The 13,085-nt window shown below is 46.1% G+C and overlaps 1 long non-coding RNA gene across 1 annotated transcript in view; it reads left to right on the forward strand.

Annotated features, from left to right (window-relative positions):
- LOC135909584 (uncharacterized) overlaps window positions 1–13,085 on the forward strand; it is a 74,512-nt gene that overhangs the window by 44,514 nt on the left and 16,913 nt on the right. Inside the window, exon 3 of the long non-coding RNA XR_010566746.2 lies at window positions 8,147–8,254. This is a non-coding gene — a long non-coding RNA (uncharacterized lncRNA). The remainder of the gene's footprint in view (window positions 1–8,146; window positions 8,255–13,085) is intronic.

A 13,085-nucleotide genomic window follows, 5' to 3' on the forward strand; every position in this document is an offset into this window, starting at 1 on the left:
GGTCTGGACTCCGATATGCAGGCGCCCGCTTAGAGAGCAACCCTTACGGCGCTATTTCGGAACCTACGATCTATTCCGACGCATTGACGCACTCGACGATGAGGTTCCCTTAAATGGTCGTTCACGCTACGCTTCCAAATTTCACTAGCGACCATTTAAGGGAACATGCGCCAAAACTAAAGAAAAAGGAGGATAAGGGCACACAATTGCTGGCTCATGCTACCGCTTGTGTATGTGATGCTCGATTTTTTTAGACTATTATTCGGCGCAGGAGCAGCAATGTCTCTTCTTGGCTTGCACTTGAGGGCTTCTTTATCAAGAAGAATAGACATAGGTGTATAAGTGAGCGTTCGATCTCATTACTAGGTGCCGAATTTGACTTCCTGCGCAACCGCCTTCGATGTGCACGTACATGTGCTTATTTTCTTGGTATGCTCATGCGTGACCAGTGGATATATTGTTACAAGCGTGAAAGGAGTGTTTGATCTGGGTATATACTGTAAGTAGTAGTGGGAAGCGTGGTAAGAGACGGGAGAGGATGTTCGCCTAGTGATAACGAAACCTCGGCTGGCGCTCAGGACCGTTGGTAGTGTCCCAATAAACCCTCTCTAGACAGAGAGTAGCCCGTAACAGAGCGGTGGAGGTGTCGGGTACACGACCTCGCCGTAATACGCAGTCGCAACCGCTTGAACTTCCCCTGAGCCGCCGTCTAGCCAGTCTCTCGCCGACAACAGTCACCATGCCATAGAACGGTGGACCAGACCCGGAGCCAGTTGAAACTACGCGAAGGTCAACGCCAGGTGCTGCGGCAACCATTACATGGAGCCACGTTCGATCGCAGGAACAGCGGGAGAAGACGTGGACGAGAGGCTTACGCACTACAATATGGTAAGCCGATATAACTAATGGACCTCGGTCACGAAGCTTGACAACGTCGTCTTATTTTTGGGAGAAACTGCACTGATGCGGTTGGAGACTCTGATGCCAAAAAAAATGGCTGTGGCTTAGCTAAGGTTAAGCCCAGGATACGAAGCATACTAGCCTTTATTTTAGTTGTTGAACCACTGTTCAGCCTGGTGAACTGCTGTTGCTTGGCTATATTTGGTTCGGCTACACGAAGAAACAACTCATGCGTTACTCTGCTTCGCCTTCAAGAGTGGAACGCGACAGCGTTCCCGTCGACCTGCCAGCGACTACGCGCCCCGCATTGGACGCGGTGAGCGTCGAGCAACGCAGCGCTCGGCGCGGCAACGAAATGTGCGCCTGAGCAAGCGACGCACGAGAACAGCTCGTTTCTAAGGCAACACCGCATTCACTAGAGGCGCTTTTGTACCGCTTTGAAGCATCGTACTCGTGGCTCAGTGGTAGCGTCTCCGTCTCACACTCCGGAGACCCTGGTTCGATTCCCACCCAGCCCATCTTGCGAGAGTTGAGCGACGCCGCGAGCGACGGCGCGAGTTGGAGCCCCGTTTCTCCTTTGTCGTGACGTCACGGTGTCACGTGGTATGGCATGGGGTCGAAGGTCATTGAAGGCGACACCGCCGCGCCTGAGGAGCTGGGTTGAGCTCTCGTAATATGCTTCGCATAAAAGAAACACGCGGAGAGACTACTTCCCGAAACAGCTTAAACTCCGACAGAGACATGCACTACCTACATTGAAGAAGTATTGAAGTTGTGCAAGATCATAAACCCGCGGATCTCTGAGGAAGCCCGAGTCGGACATCTTATGAAAGGCGTCGCAGAAGTCGTCTACAATTTTCTGATTGGCAGAGGAAATTTCACGTCTATCTCAGATGGCTTGCATCACTGCCGTGCATTTGAGACGTTAAATACACGTCGTATTGAGCCCAAATTTGGCCGACTGGCAAACGTCAGAACTGTACCCAGCGTGGACACATGTCCGTCCACTGCCCTTGCATCTACTACGAGGGTTGCAAATAACCTTAAAAAAGCTGATGAAGTTGCGATGGAGTATTGTTAGCTTTTCGAGAACAGTATGCATCTTCAAGGGGAGTATGGTAGCGCGATTCAAAGATGGGACAAGAGAAGACACAAAGGGACACACACAGCGTGTGTGTCCCTTTGTGTCTTCTCTTGTCCCGTCTTTGAATGGCGCTACCATACTCCCCTTGAAGTTCCATCTACTATTTGGAAAAAAAAGTACGCGAATAACTGCGGCGACGCAATGAACTAGTGTGCAATACAGTTCAATCACGGTCTAAGTAGCCAATATATCACTCAGCGCCCACAGTGCCTTGCGCTGCTTTGCCACCATCTGTGTGTGTCAAGGACGCCGATGTGGCTGGAACAACGTGGCTACGTCCGGAGGCACATACGTCAGAACAGCAATATTGGCAGTTCTTGCACCCTAGCCGTGATGCACAGAGGTGGACGGCTCCTGTTCAGCGTACCGAGGTGCCGTGCCCAGTTTGACAACCTCTGCCGGCTGAGCGCTTTGAGCGGCTTGTCTTCGAGCGTCCTCCGCCCTTGTGCTACAACTGTTGTATCGAGGGCCACATCGTCAGGTATTGAAACGCGGCCCCACAACGCCACCACGTGCTGAGGTGTGACAGATCATCAATGTGTGGCCAGCTACGCGATGTCCGTGCGTACACATATGTAAGTGGCCTGTCCAACGAGACCCTGGGAACGCTGCGAAACCGTTCACCGGACTTCAATCGAAGCTTTACCCCACCGCCTGCCCCTCGCGTAAGCCGGTCACAGTCTCCCCGGCGCGACTAGCCGTCGCCTTTGCCGGAAAACTAGTCAGCGCGGCCTTTGTATCTGAGGCCGCTGGATAGTCTTCGATTATGACAGAAATCCCTTTACCAAATTGTATGTTTTAAAATAAGGTTTGTTACGTGTAGACGACGTCTCAACAATGGCCTTAGTGGGCACTGGAGCGACCATTTCCGTAATAAGTTGTGCATTCAAATGCCTGCTAGGACGAAAAGTGCTGTTTTCATAGGACCGTGCCGATGGGTTTCGTGGAGTCAGTGGAGAACTATTGTATCGTGTAGGGGTGTGCATTGCAGCAGTTAGGTTGGGTTTGAAACGTTTAACGCGGGGTTCGTAGTTTTACCTCATGCTACGTATGGCGTAATTCTGGGCCACGATTTTCTGAAGCCGTGTGGTGCCAATCCCGAATGCCGAACGGGAGAAATTACTTTAGATTCGAGCCTTCTGGTCGTATTTGCGGAACACCCGCCGTGTTACGAAAGTGACCTTTGTGTGTCCGCAGATACCGTCATGCAGCCGTTGTCTGCCAGATGTGTCCCAGTCACCTGCTCTCCTGCAACCGACAGAACATTTGACGCTACGGTAGAGTCCGTTCACCTTAGTTTCATTAAGAAGAATGTTCTAGTGCCCTATTGTAAGCTGTCTGTTATCGACGGGCGTACTGTCGTATGGACGATAAATTGCTACAAGGAACCCACAATACTACCGCATGGTCAGTAGCTTGCGGCTATTCGTCAACATCAAGTATTTGCGCTCACCTTGCTTACACAAGCCGCCGATGCCAACGATGAGTCCCATTCGGATGCATGTACCAGGGGCGCTTACATGATGGCTATGATAAACAAATGACTCAGTACTAATTAGCGGCAAATATTCTACGAAAACACTTCGACGCGTTCAAGCTTTTGCAGCAACAGGCTCCGCCTTCCTCGCCCCCTTCTCGTGTTCAGCATCGCATAGATAAAGGATCTCAACAGCTTCTGCTACAAAAGCCAACGGGGTGTCACCTTGGGAATGGAAGGTGATCAATGACCAAGTGCGTAAGGTTAAGAAAGACGTTATCCAAGAGTTGAGTTGTCCGTGGACAGCTCCAGTAATTCCAGTCAAAAAGAAAGATGGGACGTCACAATTTTGTGTTGGTTACCACCGGCTCAACTCTGTTACCAAGAAAGACATATACCATTTGCACAGGGATTGATGATGCTATAGATTGCGGTTCTTCGGCCTCATACTTTTCGAGTGTAGATTGCGGTGCGGATACTGGCAGATGCCGATGCACACGGTAGACAAAGAAAAAATGGCATTCTTTACAGCAGACGGACTTTTTAAATTTGATGTGATGCCGTTCGGGATGTGTAACGCGCCTGCAGCTTTTGAGCGCTTCATGGACAACATTCTGTGTGGTTCAAATTGGGAAGTGTGCATGTGTTATCGGATGGCGTGATTTTCGGATGCACGTTTAGTGAACACAGCGCTCGCCTCAGTCTTTTACTAGAGTGCCTAGCCAAAGCACGCCTGGTACTAAACTCCGAGAAATGTCGCTTTAGAGAACGTCAAGCAGAGTTGTAGGACTCCTAGTGGACAAAGAGGGCATAAGACGTCACCCAGCGAAAACGGCTGCGGTCGAAGCGTTTCAGCAACCTCGCTCAGTAAAAGAGCTACGAAGCTTCTTGGCCTTTGCTCATACTTCGGTCGGTTTATTCCCAGATTTGGTCACATGTCGCATCCACTGAGCTATCTGCTTGAGAAAGGCGTTCACTTTGACTGGACTCCAGAATGCACGCATGGTTTTTGTGAACTGAAGTTCCGTTAGACATCCCATCCAGTTCTCTAACATTTCGACCCCTTGGCTCCCACAGAACTACACACGGATGCTAGCGGTATTTTTGTCGGCACTGGTCTTATTCAACCCTTCGACACCAAAGAACACGTCGTAGCGCATGCGAGTCACTCTCTAAGCAAACGTGAGCGCCATTACACCACCACAGAACAGAAATTCCTGGCGTTGATTTTCGTAGTAAAGCGCTTTCGGTCATACCTGTACGGACACCCTTTCACCATCGTTACAGACCATCACTCTTTGTGCTGGGTCATCACTCTTCGTGATCCATCTGGTAGGCTTGCATGCTAAACACACCGTCGAAAGGAGTACAACTTCACATTTTCCTATAAAAGCGGTCAACGCCACGCTCACGCGGAATGCCTGTCGTGGCTATCCCTTCCCATGATGGACTGTCACGCGGACAGCATTGACCACTGCGTTATATCGTTGCAGCACGCATTTTCCAGCCTCAATACCTTTTGGACTGGTCAGCGAAACGAGGACACTTTAAAACAACTTCCTGCTGCCAAACAGAAATCAACAGCCAATCGTTTCTGTACACGTAATGAGCTTCTGTACCAAAACTATTTTACCCCTGGCTCACGATGTCTTCTGGTGGTCTCGAAAAGTCTGCGCACATCCATCTTGAGGGCTATGCATGGCGAACCAACCACCGGTTAATTGGGAGCAGCTAGAATGCTTAGCCGTCTTCAAGAAATATTTTACTCATCTAATATGCTTCTTACTATGCGGAAGTACGCGTATAGCTGCAACAAATGTCAACGTCGCAAACGTCCCACAATTACTCCTCCTGGTAGACTACACCCTGTGCAGCCCCAAAGGACTCCATTCGGGCAAGTCGGCATCGAACATCTCGGCCCGTTTCCACGGTCCTCCAAAGAAAATCATTGGATCGTAGTGTGCCCTGAACACCTGACACGCTACTGTGAGGTATGCTATCGGCTACTGAAGCCGACTTGTGTCTTTTCTTGTTACGTTTTATTCTTCTACGACACGGGCCTCCTAAAGTTGTTATTAGCGATCTTGGGGGACTGTTTACTGGAGATGTGGTTCAAGAGATGCTTCGTCTATGTTGTTCAAGTTTTCGACACTGTACGCCGTACCATCCACAGTCTTACGGAACGCACCAACAGAACTCTCACGAAGACGTTGTCCATGTAGGTCTCGACGGGTCAAAGGAACTGATACAGCGTTCTACCTTTCGTTACTTAGGCATTTAACACCACCCAGCATGAAACTACCGGCTACAGCCCCTTCTTTATCCTTCACACTCGGCCACCAAATTATACTCTTGATGTGATCTTCCCATATATGAAGCACGATGATGTCTGCACACCTGAGACCATCTGTCGTGCAGAAGTCCGCTGCCTTGCTTATTAGTGCATTGTAGCTTGACAACATTGCTCGAAGGCACATTACGACAGCTGAAACAAATACGTCACACATGATCCAGGTGACTTAGTGTGGCTGTGGATGCCTACCAGAAAACATGAGTTGTGCGAAAAGCTGCTGGCGCACTCTTTTGGACCTTACGTTCTGTTAGACCATACAAGCGAATTGGTGTACCATATAGCGCGTCTGCTTTCAAATGGTCGACCCTCTTCAAAGAATGAAGCGACTCATGTTGCCCGCTTCAAGCCCTGCACTGCTCGATATGCTGTTTGACTTGCCCAGTGTGCAGCGTCTGCGCGTGGGGATGGGTTACAAGCGTGAAAAGCTTGTATGATTTGGGTATGTGCCACCAGTAGTGGTAGGACACGGGATAAGAGAGAGAAAAAAAAGACGTTTGTCTGGTCATAACGGAACCTCAGCAGGCGCTCCGGACCGTCGGTCACGTACAGATAAACCCTCTCTACGCAAAGAATAGCCTGTAAAAATATGTTCTATTCTATAGTTTCTATAAACATCGGTGAATAAAGCTTGTCTTTGTCCACCTTTCTTGCATCTGGGGATTTTATCGCGCTAAGTTGCTACTCGAATTCAAAATAGTTAAGTAAGTGTTAGCTTCAGTAACGAGAGGTGCAGTTTAGAGGCGTTTTCTTGCTTGCTATCTCATGAGGTAATTTGAGGGCGCTTCAATCCAGTCCTTCAGTTATAGGCATATTCATGCACCGGTCAGGGGCATATCATGTTAGAATAATGGTGAAATAATTGGAGAGTGTTTCTGTTTAGATAATTGAAAGTATAATTATAATTAGGTAACATAAGTCTTTGAATAAGATAAAGCAATGGTCAAATTATGAAACGTTCTGGTACGCACCAAAACTTGCATGCAGGCGCAAAAGCAACATTAAAGAGAGCTTAAAATGCAATAGTAAACTCTCAGACCATCAATAAAGCAGCCTGTGCTGGCCCGAGATGTAAGACCAAAACAACACCTCAAATAGGCATAAAAAGTAAAAGCATTGGAGGCAATTATTGGCGCGAAATGAAATCCAGCTTTTGCTGCACAGTTTCAAACATTATCTATCCATTGGAATGCTCACTCTCCCACAAACATTACTTCAGCGAAACCGGGCCGCCGATTATTGTTAGAGTAAATTATCACCATGTGGGCACGGCAAACAAACGTACTATAATAGTGGCACAGGATTTACACCTGTGAGGCTGCAAATTCGATGAATAAAATTTTTATTCTTCATCGACCTAACAGTTTTCCAGCGATAAAAAATATGGGGAGTCAAATCTCATTTCCCAAGTTTACTATACTCAAACCATAAACATAAATCTTTCAAAGGGAGAACATGAATTTATTGGTGGTGCTAATCATACGAATATGCCCTAAAGCCCCTAATAATAAATTTTTAAACGTTCATACATCTATGCTTACTCATTTTTTCTTTTACTTTTGACCGAGCCAGTGTTATCTTATGCATTTCCCTTTTGAAGCGATTGAAGGACTGAACCTAATACCTCTTCCTATCCAAGATTCTTCATCTTCCTTCCCACCTTTTTCGAATACAAGATCGATTAGTTAAATTTCCTGCCTTGAATACGCCACACCTCCTTACGTCCCCATGTGGTTTTACGGTTACGTTTGTTATTTCCTCATTTCAACAGAATTCAGAACCAGTACCTGCAGTGTTCGCCTTTAATCTCACAACTTGCTTTCTTTCTTCACCTGCGGATCATATCCGATCCCTGTACTACATTTTGTAACGTTAGCTACGTAGCACCATGCCCAACATTACCGTATTCCTGCTTCCCATTGAGGATGGGAGAGAGTGAGTTACGCGTAAATAAAACGCTGCTAAGGAAAGCAGTTAGTGTCGTGATGAAGACTTGCTGAAACTTTGGCCTAAAGCAACATTCTTTGTTCGTCTACGCCTGATTTAAATTTCCATCTTCATTTACATACTACCTTCTTTCCATAGCTTTATGAATTATGAGACTGTACGAACAGAGCCCATCTAATGAGACGACCTGCAGTCCGCTTTCTTATTCTTCTGCTGCCTCCAACAGAAGTTGCAACACATACCCAAAAGAAAACTGGATCTGTATCTAAGAAATGGTAGACGCCATATAACCAAAACTATGCTGACACTCTATTTGATTCAATTTCAGAGTCTTGAAAAAAACCTGAAGTACAAAATAACGTTCTTGTTTCAACGCACCAATTGCACAATCGACGAAGATTTCGACCAGGAGAAATGTAGTCTTGCTGGCCTAAAGGTAAATATTATCTTAAAGGGGTAACACTCCCTCTACAAGGATCTAAATAGTGCTCAGAAGTCAGTCAGATTCGTTCGAAATAAGGTTTTAATTTCATTTCACCGACATTAAGGCTTATAAAGTTCGGCTGAGCATCATTACCATGAACTCAATCTTACGAGTTATGACACCCAGCCGAAGGTCGCCAAGCCAAGCTTCACTTTGAAACAGCAGGTGTTTGGTGCGGGCTACGTGTTCATAAATAATTAATTAAAATAATTCATTCATTCATTCATTTTTTTATCCAAAGTTCTTTGTATAGGGTGAATTTGCTGGTCAATCTAAGAAAGCAGTGCTTCTAAAATAACCAGGCAGTTGGTGAAACAACATATTAAATTCATATTACCACAATTAATACATTCTTTCTCATATATACACTGAACACCGTCCAGTGCATGAAAGAAGAAAAAAAATAACAAGCATTTTGAGTTCCTGTTTTTTCATTACACAATGTTGTCAAGAAAAACATCAAAGTCAAAACAAAGTCAAAACTTCAAAGCGACACAAAAAATACACTAGTCACAGGACTACAACTCAATTCTTCAAACTTTTGTAACAAACTGTTGTTGTTGTGTTGTAACACACTTTAAAAAAAACAACGCTGTAGAGATTAGGACGAACAGAACAACATGTACGACGAACAGGCTCTAAACTTCCGACTAAATTTTATTTGAGGAAAACAGTGTTTATACACATAGAAAACGATTAATACCACCGTAACATCAAGAACTCCCTATCGCCTCAGAAATGCACTCTTTTTGTCGGGAAGTGCCACTGACGGACAGCTTATGGACGTGCCCTCGGCCCTAGCAATGTACAACGCTTCGAATATCTACCTTTTTAGTTTGTGTCTGTAACGTGCGAGAAACTTCGCCTTATGTAGGTATGGACGGCATTTCTGACGTTTACAATGTTATGCCAGATGACCATCCGCGTTCTTATTTACGGCCGAATTGTGCTCTCATGCCCTTTCATTGTAACACCGCACCACTTGCATATTATTTAGCTGGTTGCAACGTGGGGTATCTCATATATGGCATGTCTTCTGCCTTGCATATACTGCGCTGTATAATTCTTAGAGTTTGGCTCTGGTTTGCTTTCTTCAGCATAGGACATATTTTGGACAATTTGCATTTTGCTAAAGGCAAGGTTAACATTGTGCGTTCGCGCAATTTTCTTGCGATTGCGGGACGCCTTGTGCCAATATGCAATCACTTGTACTCACCTCCTATGAAGTGGCTTTTATTTGTTAATTCCCACCTTCGGATCTTTGATCGTTTGAAGAAGCTTATCGCCGACGCTAGAAACTAAATAGGATGAGAAACTAGCTAGGCGCCACCTTGTAACCTGATTGTTAAAGCTGCTTTATGCGAGGTTTATTTATATCCTCCTTCAGAGAAGTATACTGCAACTCGTAGTGTCCCGGCTCGTGTGATGGTTGAACGCATGTATTTTCTCTGCCTATGCATCAGATGCTTCATGAAGTAAAATTAGTTGCAAGTGTGGCGCTTTTTCTGCCTCTTGCTATTCCTTCGGATACTTTTAAACTTGCGCCACACCCCTCTAAATTTATGCACCACCCAGCCCAACATAGTATTCTACTAATGAACACTTTCTTTGTAAAAAAATAGGAAACAAACAGATCATTCTCGTGAGTGACTTCCGCACTAGCAGTGACCTCACATGTACGATATTCAGACGGTATGCACACCCTTACATATTATATACTTGAATCTAGAAACAGATCATGTCCTCGCATTTAGCATTAGCAGAAACCTTTACATCAAGAATGACTCGCCTCAACCCATCCTCGCAGTGCCTGTGATCATGATTTTGTACGCGCTATTTCTGCAAGTTTTTCGTGCTCATTTAATTTCTGCACATCCTATACTGACGCCAGCCGAAGTGCCAATGGGCATTAGTGCTTGAAAAACAACAGCACATCGGAAAGCACCACATACCTTGACTGTGGAAACTAATCGTAGAGATGACATTATGCTCGCAGCCATTGTCGATAAACGTGAATGTTGTATGTGGTATTGTTGGAGAAATCAATGTGGACAAGGTAAAAAGGGAGCGTTCCATCTAAATTTTACTAATGAATAAATGGTCCAATTGTGTGCCGCGATATTGCAGTCAATTCAGTTTTATTCACTATTCTTTTCAACAAATAAATGTGAGTCACCACGCGTTGTTTGGCCTTGAATCCGGTAAATTTTTTTATTAAAGTAAAGAATATTCATTCAGACGCGAAACCTTCGATTCCATAGGTTGTAAACCCATTAAAGAACAATTCAAATTATTTCTTTATTTGTATACAGCTGCCGTGGATCTTAATTTTGAGGCTCCAAGGGAAGCTCGCGTGATGTGTAAAAGTATTACGTATCAAGGCGCCCACAGGCAGCGAAAACGGTGCCCTCAAGCAAATTTCCAACGAATAGTCGACGCTTTGTGCCATTCACAGCTTTTCGGTTTCCGCACAGCACTTGTCACTCAAGCACCATTTGAATATATATATATATATTTTGTTCCAGAAGAAGGATAAAAAATTAAGAAATGACTACGACTTTGTACGCCATAAGTACACCGTTACGTATAATGTTCAAAGCTACATGGAAGTTTCGAAATTCACTGTGTCTGCCCAATAACCCGGGATCGAACCAGGGACCTTTAGATATTAAGGCTAACGCTCTCCCACCTGAGGTAATTGGCTGCACGCAATTAATCGGCTGCACAGTGAATTGAGCTCAGTTCGTTGGCTTCAAAGGCCCAAAATGCAGCTGGCCGATAGCCCTATTCTCTACATAATGTTTGCATGCGACTTTGAGCAAGTTGTGCTTGAAAACACACATGGTAATGCTGATACTTGTTCAATTTTCGACTTTGTGTTTCTTAGCAAAACTATTACAGATCTCGACGTCCGAGTGGCGAAGGGCACATCTGACTACAATCTTGTGCTGGTCAGTAGCAGGCTTGATAATTGTGAAAGAAAGCACGTTAAGCCCTGCAAAACTGTTAAAGACTTTATTAACGCCAGTGATCAATCTACCCTTGATGAACTTTGGAAGGTGGTCGATAACTTACCGAAAACTGATGTTACTTCACAGTGGCATGCGTTTGTTACCTTCGTTAATACTGTATTGATGCTTTCGTGCAGAATAAACGTATTAAACAACAACGAAGAAACCCATGGATTGACAGAAAATTATACATATAAAACGCAAGTCAAAACGCGTCAAAAAGTACCGGAACGAAAAAGCGGAAGTCCAGCTTTCAGATGCATTGGTTTTTGCCCGACAAAAATCTTTCTCTAATACTTTGCCAAATTACATGAAAAACAGTCCCTATAAATTTTAGCGATATCTTTGCAGTGGAAACACATTTGCCAGAAATAAGGCAATAAGACATTGTGAAGACCGATACTCAGGAAACATCTAACATAATGAGCATTTCCATTGTGTGTTTACCGGCACTGATAGTTTCGTTACCACGGCTGAGCCGCTAACCCTAACCGGCGGCGGTGGCCGCTCGCAGCGCCGACGGGGCTTCCCGCGACGGCATTTGGCTTAACCATAGTGAACGAAGCGACAACGATCGTTGACCCCCCCTTACAACTTCCGGAGGACACGAAGAAGAACGCATGGACCAAACTACTGAATCGGTGAGCCAACAAACTCTGTACCATAACACCGTGAGAGAAGATCTCAATTTGCAATCAGTACGAACACAAAAGCAACGCAAGCAAGAAGCTTTGGGGAGGCGACGTGGTAGTGTAAAGCCCCAAGACCCCGCAACTACCACTAAGGCATCAACAGCGCGGAGAGTCGCTAGACTTCCACCACTGCCAAAAATGACTACAAAATAATCATTCGTCCAAATCAAGGTCTGCCATTAAGAAACGTGCTCACTCATACACTTGCACAAGCGATCATTGGCGCGTGCCACACCGAGTTCACGGACGACAAATTCATTCTGAGAACCAACCCGGGATCCAACATTGCCATCCTATCAACCGAGTATGAAGAGGTCGCTGAAAAAGCAAGACACATCCACACCTTAACACTTAGCGGCAGAAGTCACGCAGTGTGCGCATACACCGCCCTAGGAGAAGGCACCCTCAGAGGAGTGGTACATGGAATACCGTTGCACACAACCACCGAAACCCTCATGGCCCACCTCAGAGTGAGAACACAAGGCGTGGAAATCCTTACAGCCAGGATGATGGGTGCCACTCAAAGTACAGCGCTGACTTTCATAGGTCCCCATCCACCACGATTTGCGTACTACTACGGAGGTGAACTCCGTTGCCATTCATTTAGACCTACACTCCAAGTCTGCAAGATCTGCAGGGAAAAGGGCCACCGCACCGACATGTGCCCAAACCAAGACAAACCCATCTGCAGATTGTGCGGACTGCTCAATCCAAACGACGGCCACAAATGCGAGATAAAATGCGACTCGTGCGTGGAGGCTCACCCAACCGGTAACCACTCGTGCAAGCAGCGACTCAAATTGGTTCGACCCCGACCCAAACCATCGTCAGCCCCGATGAAGTCGAAAGCCTCACGATGGTTTGCCTCGGAAGACGAAGAAGAGGCCTGCAGGGCGGACATTCGTGGCCGGCCGGTCAATACCGAGCAACGCTCCCGCACCCAATCCCGCTCCCGCTCCCGGTCAGCGAGCCGCGAGCATCGGGCACCACCGACATCCAAAAGGAACCCATCGTTTCCAGCAAGGAAGCAGAAGCCTTCACACGAGGTAAGCTGGGCGGAAGTCATCTCTCCCAAACCAG

Source organism: Dermacentor albipictus, chromosome 7 (assembly GCF_038994185.2).
Source record: "Dermacentor albipictus isolate Rhodes 1998 colony chromosome 7, USDA_Dalb.pri_finalv2, whole genome shotgun sequence".
NCBI lineage: Eukaryota > Metazoa > Arthropoda > Arachnida > Ixodida > Ixodidae > Dermacentor > Dermacentor albipictus.